The sequence below is a fragment of the Mus musculus genome, chromosome 9, assembly GCF_000001635.26.
Source record: "Mus musculus strain C57BL/6J chromosome 9, GRCm38.p6 C57BL/6J".
Classification (NCBI taxonomy): domain Eukaryota; kingdom Metazoa; phylum Chordata; class Mammalia; order Rodentia; family Muridae; genus Mus; species Mus musculus.
The window spans coordinates 59,230,588-59,242,660 of NC_000075.6; the positions used below are offsets into that span (position 1 = coordinate 59,230,588).

The 12,073-nt window shown below is 41.5% G+C and overlaps 1 long non-coding RNA gene across 1 annotated transcript in view; it reads right to left on the reverse strand.

Moving 5' to 3' along the window:
* The window catches only part of Gm33053, a 43,871-nt gene extending 39,387 nt beyond the window's left edge, over positions 1 to 4,484 (reverse strand). The window contains exons 1-3 of the long non-coding RNA XR_379496.3: positions 4,212 to 4,484; positions 1,339 to 1,567; positions 448 to 830 (exon numbers count right to left, since the gene is read on the reverse strand). This is a non-coding gene — a long non-coding RNA (predicted gene, 33053). The remainder of the gene's footprint in view (positions 1 to 447; positions 831 to 1,338; positions 1,568 to 4,211) is intronic.
* Positions 4,485 to 12,073: the final 7,589 nt, after the last annotated feature.

Consider the following 12,073-nt stretch of genomic DNA (forward strand, 5'->3'; position numbering starts at 1 on the left):
ATTTTCAGTCTTAGAGTCTCTGGTTGTTCTGCAGTTGTCAAGAGGCCAACCTTTATGTGTGCATGAAGCGGTATGTGTGCAGTGAGGTATGTGTTGTGTGCATAGCGTATGTACTTGTAAGTGTGGATATGTGCACGTGTGTCAAAGAATGAGAGCAGGTGTCTTTCCTTGATCACGCTCCTCAGCGAATCTGAACTTTATTGATTCAACTAAGCTGACTAGCCAGTGAACTTCAAGGACTAATCCCTCTTCACACCACAGCGCGCGCGCGCGCACACACACACACACACACACACACACACACACACACACTCAGATCTGGGGTTACAGGCACTCGCCATCATGACTGGATTTTCATGAGGTTTGGGGATACTAACTCAGGTCCTTGTGATTTGAAGGCAGGCACGCTATCAACTGAGCCATCCCCCAAATCCTGCACCAACCTACCTCACCTGGAGATTTTGAAGGGCAGTGACCATCAGAAGATGTTTGTTTTCCTTTCAACAGCCATGGGATTTGACAGTCCCCACACAAAGGAACGTTTGGTCACAATCAAGAGACATGATCATGTGGTGAGCGAGATCAAGTTGGTCCCCGTTCTTGACACATCTGTAGGGCCACTCTACATGCAACACCTGCTTCCCACGGTCAACTTCTCAGGCTGTGACTCCAGTCTCCCACTCTAAGACCTGTCTCCTGGATCCGTTGTTTAGAAAGGATGAAATGAATATACTTCCCTGGTATTCCCTTTTCAAAGCAGGCCAAGTGGCTGCAGTCCCAGTTTTGTACTCAGTCGGGAAAGCATTTCATCATCTTCTAGGACAAAAGTCCTGTGAAAGGGACAGAGCAGGTTAGTCTTCCATCGTGAGAGATCGGCTCAGCAAGCCAGTGAGGGAGAGAAGCCATTTGTTCTGGGAAAAGAATCAAAGTATCAAAGCTGCCTCCTGCAATTATTTCAATTAAATACCATGTTTCACTGAATGTAAGATATATAATTAATAAGGGTTCTCAACCCTTGTTATAGTATGACTGAGCTACAAAGAGATTATTAACCAGAATAAATCTCTCCCACAGTGCCCAGGATGCTGGCTGTGTGCTTGTGAGTTGGTGTGTGTCTGTCTGTGTGTGAGAAAACGAGGCTGCGTGCCTGAGCCATTCTGACCACATGTGCCTTAGATGCCATTTGACTGCTGCAACCCTACGTGAGATAACTTAAGTAAAAGGAAATCTGGTATGAGCATTTTGCTAGAAACTGACAGGAGGCTCAGTCTCACATTGTGGTTGTGCCACAGCATTCCTCTCATTGACAGGCACAGCCCTTGGAAGCAGGACACCTACCTGTGCTGACTCAGTTAGCTTACACCTCCTGATCCAGGAGCGCATGTCCTAAAGAAGTCTGAGCCATGTACCACCTTAGCACTATGGGCTTCAAACTCACTCGTTTGTTTACAATGTAGTTTCCTTGGCTCTCTCTCCAGAGACTCGGGGCTCTGAATTTTTTAATAAATGCTCCAGAGCGATCAGCATGCAGATATTTCGGTAAGATGAGAAAACTGACTTGGCTGGCCTGGAGAGAAAGAGAAAAGAAAGGGAACCAGCTGCTTTGGTTGACGACGGCTTCCAGCCCACAGTTCCAGTCTGTAAGTTCAGTGAAAGCCTTGTTCAGTGAAAGCCTGATTCCTAAGACAAATGTCTTATGACATTTAAAATTAAATGTGTGTATATATCTATCTGTAGATACACACACACATATATGTATGTATACATATATATGTATATATATGTACATATATATACATAACATATGTTAAAAACATATAAATATATTGATTTCTCCAGTCTTCCAAAAGTGAAGCTGTAAAAGTACTTGTGTTTATGGAGCCTAGGGCAAATGACCACCTGGTCCAATTAACGTGGCTGATAGCAGAGTGAGACAGAAGCACCTGCTGCAAGCAGACACCTTGACCTACATCTTCAGGGGTACAATGGGAAGCCTTTTCCAAGAAACCGGAATTGTCTGGGAAGACACCCTAAATGTATCTATCACAAAAACTGTCTCTGAGCATGTGAGAACCCAGTGGGCATTTGAATATTTGTGTGTGTATGTGTGTGTATGTGTGTGTGTGTGTGTGTGTGTGTGTGTGTGTGTATGTGTGTGTGTGTGTGTCCATACTGGCCTTCTGCCAGTCAGAGCTCTCGGAGAACAGGATTATAATTGTGAGTAGGTGTGTATGACTGAATCAGACACTGCTCGAGAGTGGGAGAAAACCAAGCCAAGATGCAGTCTGGGCTATAATTGTCCACATCAGAGACTCATTAACTATATGGCTGCTTCTCCTATCGCATGCCAGGACTGTATTTAAAAATGAGTTTCTTAAAGGGAGAAAAGGGACAGTCTTGCTATTCTGGTGCCAGGAGGAGTGTCCCAGAGAGTTTTAAAAAGAAAAGGCAATCCTAGCACTAGGTGTGAGCTGGGTTCTGGAACATTCTGGGCAACCCCAGGTTCAGCCTCCACACGTTTTGTAACTTCTTCCTCCTGTTGAAACAGTCCCTCCTGGAGAACACTCACAGCTAATATGTTTTAACAAAGAAATATTGAACAACTTCCCACCAAGATCAGACATGAGACAGGGATTTCAACTCTGGTCCTTTAATGAGAATCCCGCTGTCCCCTTATTTTAATAATCCCTGAATGACCCACCTCTAAAAACCACCACATGAGGCAATTGCATGCCCCAAATTTGAACAATAGAAGACAATTCATAGTGGATAGGACATCAAAGACAAAAAGAGAAGATAAATAAACTGGAGTCCATCAAAAAAATTGTTTATGTTTCCAAGGAAAGAGAAACCCACAGAATGAAAGGAAACGTCTGCTAATGCCAAGAGAAGGCCACCATCTCTTACAGCTCCTTCTTAAAGAAGGTCTAAAAATGGCCAGGATGCCTGTGACAAGATGCTCAGAATGGCTGATTGTTAGAGAAATGTACATTGAAACCAGATTGCAATTCTACTTCACACTTCCTAGGATGGCTCGTAGATGTCAAAAGTATAGAGATAAGTAACAGTGTTGATGGGGGTGAGCTGGGGGAGGGGGGACTGGGACCCCTTACGTGTTGCTGGTAGTAATGTAAATTAATTAAAATACTTCAGAAAACAGCTTCTCAAAATGTTAAAAAAAAAAAAGCAAAACAGTGAACATCTAATTCAACAATTCTATGGCTAGTTGCTTTCATAAAAGAACTTACCTAAATAAACTGAAACATGTTTATTTGTGGCCACACAAATAAACATATACACACATACATGTCTATACATACATGTTCAAGGGAAAGAATCCACACATCCATTCAACTGACAGATAAACTAAACAGCATATTTGTACAGTAGAATATTACTGGACAATAAAAACTGAAGCCAGGCAGTGGTGGCATACACCTTTGACTCCAGCATTTGAGAGACAGAGGCAGGTGGATCTTTTCGTTTGAGGCTAGCCTGGTCCACAGAGTGATTTCCAGGACATCCAAGGCTATACAGGGAAACTCTGTCTTAAAAAAATAATATGAAACAAAACAACAACAAATGCCCTGAAATAACAGTAGATGTTGTGGTGCGGATGAACATGTTCTGGTAACTGTATGCAGCCAGACACTGTTTAAAAAGCACACATCATACGGCTTCATTTAGATGAAATACCCAGAAGAGACAGAGACAGAACAGAGCAAATTAGTGATACCCTGGGAAGCAGAGATGGAGGGAGGAATGGGCATTTGTCTATATAATTTGTCTAATTATCTAGATACTAATATGTCTAGAATTTCCTTATAGTAGTTTGAAACTGTTCTAAAATTATATCATGATTATAGCTTCATAATACTATGGATATAAAAATATAAAACAAAACAAAACAAAAACCTCACTAAGCTATCTGTAGGCAAATTTTGTGTGAGATATAAGACATAATTCGATAAAGCTATCTTAGGGGTTAGAAGGTGGCTCAGCAGTTGAGACTATGCACTGCTCTTCCAGCATGCCCAAGTTTGGCTCTCAGAACCCACTTTAGGCAGGGCACACAACACCTTCCTCTGGCCTCCATGGGCACCTGTACTCACACTAACAAACCCACATACACAGACACATATACACAGAATTTAACACACACACACACACACACACACACACACACACACACACACATTTTAAAAACTCACAGTTGAAGCCAAAGAGATGAATGAGCCGTTAAGGCGTTTGTTATGTACGATGAGGCCCAGAGTTCAGATTCCCAGAATCCAGGAAATGCTGGCTGGATGTTGTAGCCCACAGCTACTCCCAGCCTCAAAAGGCAGAGACGGGATTCATCAGAGCAAGCCGCCTAGAGAGATGAGCCTTATGGGAAGCTCTGATTGGTCTGTCAGACCTTGCCTCAGCAAATGAGACGGAAGAGTGTTTAATGGTGCCACCCAGCACCACCTTCAGGCCTCCACAAGCACGCGCACATGCTACCACCGGTTCCCCACTATTCTTTCTGAACATGTTTTCCTAGTCCCCAAATTCCTCATAGCCGAACACTCAAACTTGCTTGATGCCTGTACTGATAAAGGGTCCAACAGGAGAGGGACGACTCACTCACTTCTGTAAAGCTAGCTTTGAGGTCTCTTCCCCAGCGTTCCCATCCCTACTTCCTCTTTCAGCTTCTTAAGAGTTGGCGTTTCCCAAGGATCCACTGTCTGCCATGATACTTCCTTTACTCATCACAGAGGTGACCAAGGTAGTGACCAACCGCAGAAAGCTTGCAAATTGACATCTTTAGAGCACACCAAGCCCCCAAGATTCTAGCTCATACATCCAACCACTTCCTGGTCTTCTCAATTTGGTACTCAATAGGAATCTCATACTTTAATATTACTGAAATATTCCTAAGTCTCCCTACTCTACCCTTACTTTCACATCACAAGCAGTCTACAGTGCAGATAGTTCCCATGAGCACTAGATCAAATGGTATCAGGCCCTGCCCAATGCTGAGGGAGGCAGCAACCTAGAGTCTCTTTAGCCCTGGTCTTCCCGACTCCACATAAAATACACTAACAGTTGTTTTAGTTTGCTTATTTTAATAAAGCTCCCATCTTCACGGCTGGGGCTCCAGCCACACTAACTCAACTACAGTTCTAAAAATGGTAGTGCTAGGTCGTGGTTATCTTCTGCCCCTCCCCTTCCCCCTCCCCTTCCCCCTCCCCTGTATAAAGACTGTATAATGACCATATAAGGTCACAAGACCCAAGAGGAGTAGACAGCAGAAAATAATCAAACTCAGGGCTGAAATCAACCATATAGAAACAAAAAGGACTACAGGAAGAATCAACAAAACCAGGAGCTGGTTGTTTGAGAAAATCAACAAGATAGATAAACCTTTATCCAGACTAACCAGAGGGCACAGAGACAGTATCCAAATTAACAAAATCAGAAATGAAAAGGGAGATGTAACAACAGAAAACTGAGGAAATTCAAAAAATCATCAGTCATACTAAAGCTGATATTCCACAAAACTGGAAAATCTGAATGAAATGGACAGTTTTCTAGACAGATACCAAATACCAAAGTTAAATCAGGATCAGATAAAGCATGTAAACAGTCCCATAACCCCTAAAGAAATAGAAGCAGTCATTAAAAGTCTCCCAACCAAAGAAAGCCCAGGACCAGATGGATTTAGTGGAGAATTCTATCAGCCCTTCAAAGAAGACCTAATAATATCAATACTCTTCAAACTATTCCACAAAATAGAAACAGAAGGAACACTACCCAATTCATTCTATGAAGCCACAGTTGCGATGCATATTCTCCCTTGGAAGTGGAATGGTTTCTGCCTAATCAGGAACTTGTCACTATTTCCTTTCATAGGGGACTTCATAAGAGATTTTTAATATTCCAAATAGATTTTAAAACTGGTTGAGTGTATATTAATTTTAGCTTCAGAAAATTCATGTATATTTAAGAGGCATTTAACTATTATAAATTATTTTGATGACTTAAAAAATGTCAAAAAAAAAAAAGAGGGGATATGGAAGAGAGCAGAGCACACCTCAATGAAGCCCCGAAGGGCTGGAATGTGGAAACAAATGAGATTGACTCTGTAGTAACTATTGGTGCATTGTACAATGAGTCCGTCAGCCTTTGGAGTTTTCCCACTGCCCTGTTTCATTTCTTGGCCCTTCTTTAGCCTCCTCAAGTCCCCTGCATGTACATCCTCAGTTTAAAATGATTTCTAGTACCTGTTAGACCTGACTGATCCAGCTCTGAAGGCTTTCTCTATGAGGTGGAGAAGACAGAAATATGGAGGCTTGGCAGCATGGGGGTGCGGGGGAATTCTGGTTTGGACCGCAAGTTGAAGAATCAGTGACAGTCATGGGATAAAGCTGAGAGTGATAGAGGGCCAAGCAGAGAGGAAAACCCAGCAGGATAGATGCATTTTGCCACAGGAAGTAACCCAAGCTCAGTCACTGAGATCTTGTTTAAGGTGCTTGGAAGCCCATTTCGCTGTACAAAGTCCAGAGCTTTCAAATGTTCTCGACACATCGAGGTCACCTGAACCCTTTGCCTCAGGCATGCACAATGGATATCGAGTGTCCGTCTCACTTCCTTGCTGCAGACATCACGCCTCTGTCGCTGTATCTAAGAATGGGTCCCATGGGAGAAGGTCAAACAAGTCGTTCATTTGCTATGGATTTTCAGAAAATTTTCAGAGTGGGAGAAATGGGAGGGAAGGTCTAACTGACTTGACACTGAATCCTCAGAAATTACATAAAAGGCTACAGGGCTAGCCTGACCAACTGTAATTTCAGCATTCCTACAGGGAGATGGGAGCCAGGAGAAGCCCAGGAACTAGTAGGCCAGGTAGACTGGCATACCCAGCAGAAGACAGGAAAGAGACTCTGCCTCAACAAGGTGAAAAGTGAGAGGTGAAAGGTGAAAGGTGAGCAGTAACACGAAGGTTATCCTGACATCCATTTGCATATGGAGATACATTCATGTATACATAACTGTACACAAGTGAATGCACACATTACACATCACATCACATGCACACATACACACACACGCACACACACACACACACACACACACACACACACACACACACAGGATTACCTAAAGAAAAAAGAGGGGGAAAATAGAATAAGAACAGACCAAGGTATAGATCATATACCTTGTATTCTAAACTTTGGAACTTTATAACTATTCTCCATAATTATATGATAAACTTTCATTTTTAATACTGACCTCAAAACAAATCAAAACTGAAATGAAAGAAGCAAAAGAAAAATGCTTTCTTTCTGTTCCACTAAAAGGATTTCTAGTATTGAGTCAATCATGTGATTCTGGGAAAAAAAAATTCAAATCAGCCACAATGTGTTATCTGTTTTCCCCATCACAAGACGCTGGTTCCCACTGGTCTATTTAAGATTTCCACCTTGCTATCCATGTGACATTAGCCTCAGGTCTTCCTTTTTTTATACTGTTCTGTGGCTTTCTTCATGCTCCAATCAGTGTTACACCAGACTCGGGAATACTCTACCTTCATCTGTGGCCTGGAAGAATTTACCCGGCTTTGGAATGCCTGTGCTGTTAAGGTCTGGTAGAATTCAGCCACGGGAAACAATGAAAAGTGACAGGAAAACATGGGAAGCAATGGTTTGCTAGACTTCAGTCATCAAACAATTGACAGTTCTCTCTGAGAGACAGAAAAGAGAGAGCATCTCACTTTCCCAGTTTACTGACATCTAGGACTGGAAGACAGGACTCAGGCCGAGCCTGGTCAAAGCTCAAAGTCAGGGCTGGGAGATAGCTCAGTCAGTAAACAGGCTTGCCGCATGAGTGTGAGGACTCCAGTTTGGTCTTCTAGAAGTCACAAGAAGAAGAGAAAGAAGCCGAGGCAGCGGTATGCACCAAGGATCCCAGTGTTGGGGAGGCAGAGGAAAGGAGGCCCCTGGAGCTCACTGGCAGCCAGTTCAGCAGAACTGGTGAGCCCCAGGGTCAGTGAGAGAGCCTATGTCAAATGTAAAGAGGAGAGCAACTATGAATGACACCAGACATTGACCTCTGGTATCCATACACACGGGCAGAAGCACACACATGTGCACACATACAAGAAACCCCAGAGTGAGAAGAGCCACTAATCTGAGAAAAAAATAAAAGCACCTGGGAGACTCAGTGGATAACACATTTGACACCAAACCTGCCTACCTAAGTTAAATTCCAGGCTTCCTGGAACTCACACAGTAGAAGGGAAGAGAATCATGTCCTGGAAGTTATCCCCTTTCTTCTACACACACACACACACACACACACACACACACACACACACACACAGATAATTGTAAAACAAAAGGTATTTTAACGGAACAGAAGCATAGTACAAAAAACATGTGAATTCAGCTAAAACAATGCTTATAAATTTAAGCACAATAACCCCTTCATTAGGAAAGGAATAACCATAGCAACCACATTCAGACACTAAAAAGAACAGTATATTGACCTGGAAGTAAGAAGACAGGAAAACATAAAAGCAAAAAGGCAAAATTGAACCTGGTGTAGTGGTGCACACCTTTAATCCCAGCACTCAGGGGAGTTCTGGATCAGCCAGGGCTACATAGTAAGACCCTACCTCAAAAATAAAGGACAGGGGACAATAGAAAAATAAATAAAATTGAAAACAGAAGCACTTACTCTGGGACAATAATAAAACCGATGAAACACTACCTAGGTTGCTAAGGAGAGAAAAATATGTTATCAATGAGAATGAGAGAAACAGCAGCGCTGCAGATGTAAAGATGAGAATAAGGTAGTGTTGTGAGTAGCTAAATGTTGTGGCAACTTGGGGAAAATGACAAATCCCTTGAAAGACACAAAATACCAAAGCTCCCTCAGGAGCAAACAGGTAACATAACTCAACATAGATCTGTCAAAGAAACTGAATATTTTAGTTTGAAAAAAAAAATCCCACAAAGAAGCTATGGCCCAGGTAGCTTCACCTAGCATGGGAAAGATAAACCGCACAGAGTGTTTCCCCAAACACGAGTGAGGGGGGCTCTTGCAAAGAATTTAAGAGGGGAGCATATTCCTAACTCATTCTGGAAGGTGACATTAACCCTACACCAAAGCCAAAGACATCCCAAGTAGACACTAAATCAATAACCATCACAATAGTAAATGCATAAATTCCAAATTAATTGTTAGCAAATCCAATTAACAATATATTAAAGAAGGATAAATGCATCGTGACCAAGTGGAGCTTATCCAAGGAATGAGGACTAACATCAGGAAATCAACCAGCATGACTCACCAGATTAATAAACAAAAAGGAAAAGGGATAACATCATTACCATAGATGCAGAAAAACAACTGGACAAAATCCAACAACCTCTTATTTGAAAATCCTCAGCAAGACAGGGATAGAAACCAGTTTTTCAGTTTAACAAAAAAGGTCTGTGAAAAACCTACAGCTGATGTTAGACATGGCTGTCACATACATACATACATACATACATACATACATACATACATGCAACATTAAATTAGAGGTCCTAGCCTAAGCAGTGGGGCCAAGCGAAGAAATAAAAAGCACCTAGTCTTTATGTATAAGCGATATGATCTGCTATACTGAAGATCTAATGGAATCTACAAAACAAATCCCTACCAGAATCAATAACTAGTTAGCATTGTTTGCAGGATATAAAATCAATATGCCAAAAAAAATCAATTATACAGCTAGATAACAGCAATAAACAGTCAGACAGTGACATTTTAAAAAAAAATCACCTACAAGATATAAACAAATATAAAATACTTAGGAATAAATCTGAAAGATATATTAAACGCTTGAACACTGAAATCTATACACCACTGATGGGAAAAGTTAAAGTAAGCCTAACTAAATGGAGAGATGTTATCTACAGCCTCATGTTGGATGACTCGCTGGGCTACTTCCCCCTAAATCAATGGACAGATTTGGTACAATCCCACTCAAAATCCCAGCAGGCTTTTCCTTTAGAAACGGACAAGCAGATTCTAAAATTTGTATTGAAATACAAAAGACCCAGAAGGACCATGAAGGCTTTGGAACGGAAGAACAAAGTTCGAGGGTCAACACCACCTAATCTTAAGATTTGCTGTACAGCTGCTGCAGTCCTTGCGATGTGTTGCAAGAGAGAGATCGATTAACCAGCAGAATCCAGAAGTCGATCTGCCTGTCACAGACAACTGAATCCAGCCGTGGAATGTGTGACTCGGTGAAGAATCAACAGAGCGGGCCTTAAGCAGCATAGAAATGATGCATATCTTATGTCGTTATATAAATTAACTCAAAATGAATTGTAGGTTTCATTGTAACTAGAACTATAGAAATCATAGAAAAAAATGTAAGAGAAATTCACTGTGACCTTGGATCAGGCAGATTGCCTAGATGTGATGAGCCAGTTGGACCTCATGAAAATTAAGTTTTCCTGTCTTTGAAAGATGATGTTAAGCCAATAAAAGACAAACTACAGATTGAAAATAAACACTTGTGCCCAATGTATCTGCAGCAATACAGGAATTGCTATACCTGATGAACACAGTATAATACGGAAGACTTATTTATTTCAGCTCAGGGTATCCGAGGACTCTTGTCTATAGTGATGGGGAAGGCACAGCAGCCAGTGGCCCGGGTTCCGAGAGGTCAGAGCACATGCAGAGGCTGTTTGCAGCCCAGGGACTGAGGGGCAGAGCAAGCAGCAGGAGCCAGGGACCATTTATAGCCTTCAAAGAGCACCCCTAGTGACCTTCCCCCCCACCTCAGGTTGCCTAGCTTCCTGTTATCATAGAACAGGAAGTTCAAAGCCTGAGTCGGATCGATAAGAGACATTTCAGACTCAAACAATAACAGACGTGCATCCAAAGAACTCTGAAAACTAAATAAACAAATAACCTAAACTTAAAATGGGCAAATGATGTGAACAGCCACTTCATCAAAGATAGTGAATAGTGAATAGTGAATAGTGATCAAGCACATAAGGGCACATAAGGGCACACTAATGACCAGGAAATGGAAATTAGAATTATAATCGGTTATCACTATACAGTGACTGATTTTAAGACTTTTTAAAAAGACTTTTTTTTAGACTGTTTGCATTATTTATTTATTTATTTATTTATTCATTCATTATATGTAAGTACTGTAGCTGTCTTCAGACACTCCAGAAGAGGACATCAGATTTTGTTACAGATGGTTGTAAGCCACCATGTGGTTGCTGGGATTTGAATTCAGGACCTTTGGAAGAGCAGTCAGCACTCTTAACCGCTGAGCCATCTCACCAGCCTTAAAAAGGCTTTTAAATGACTTGTTTTTAAAGAATTGTTTTTCATTTGTGTGTGTGTTTGTGTGTGTGTGTGTTGTGTGTGTGTGTGTGTGTGTGTGATTTACTTGTAATAGCTAGAAACTATAAATACACATCAGCAAGTAAGAGGATAAGCAGATCATTTGATATGTAGTAGGGGGTTTTCTGTAAATGCATATTTTTCCTCCCTGACCAAACTCCCAGAAATAATGACTCTAGGATTCAAATACATTTACAAATACCTAGCCCATATAGCTAGGCATGTTCCCTGACTGATTTACATTTTAATAATCCCACTATTCTAGTCTAAGCTCTGCCTTGTGTCTGTTTACCTGGTCCTTAGTTACATGCATCCATCTTCCACTATATTTGGAGTCCTGGCCTCCCCTGCTTGGCCCTATCCCAGAATCCTTTCTATTTATCGGATGCCCCACCTTTTATTTCCTGCCTCAACTACAGGCCAATCAACTTTAATTGACAGGTGTTACATCCATACAGTACATAAGAGATTTTCCTCTACAGAGATATTTATACAGTGGAATGCTATTCAACAATGAAAAATGAATAATAAATACAACAGAATAAATAAGTGAATGAAGGCAGATCAGAAAAGAGTACACACTGACTGCACTTAAATAAAGCTCTAGAAAACATTGCTCTACAGTGACAGAGAACAGGTTAGTGATTGTGGCAGGTTAGCTCCT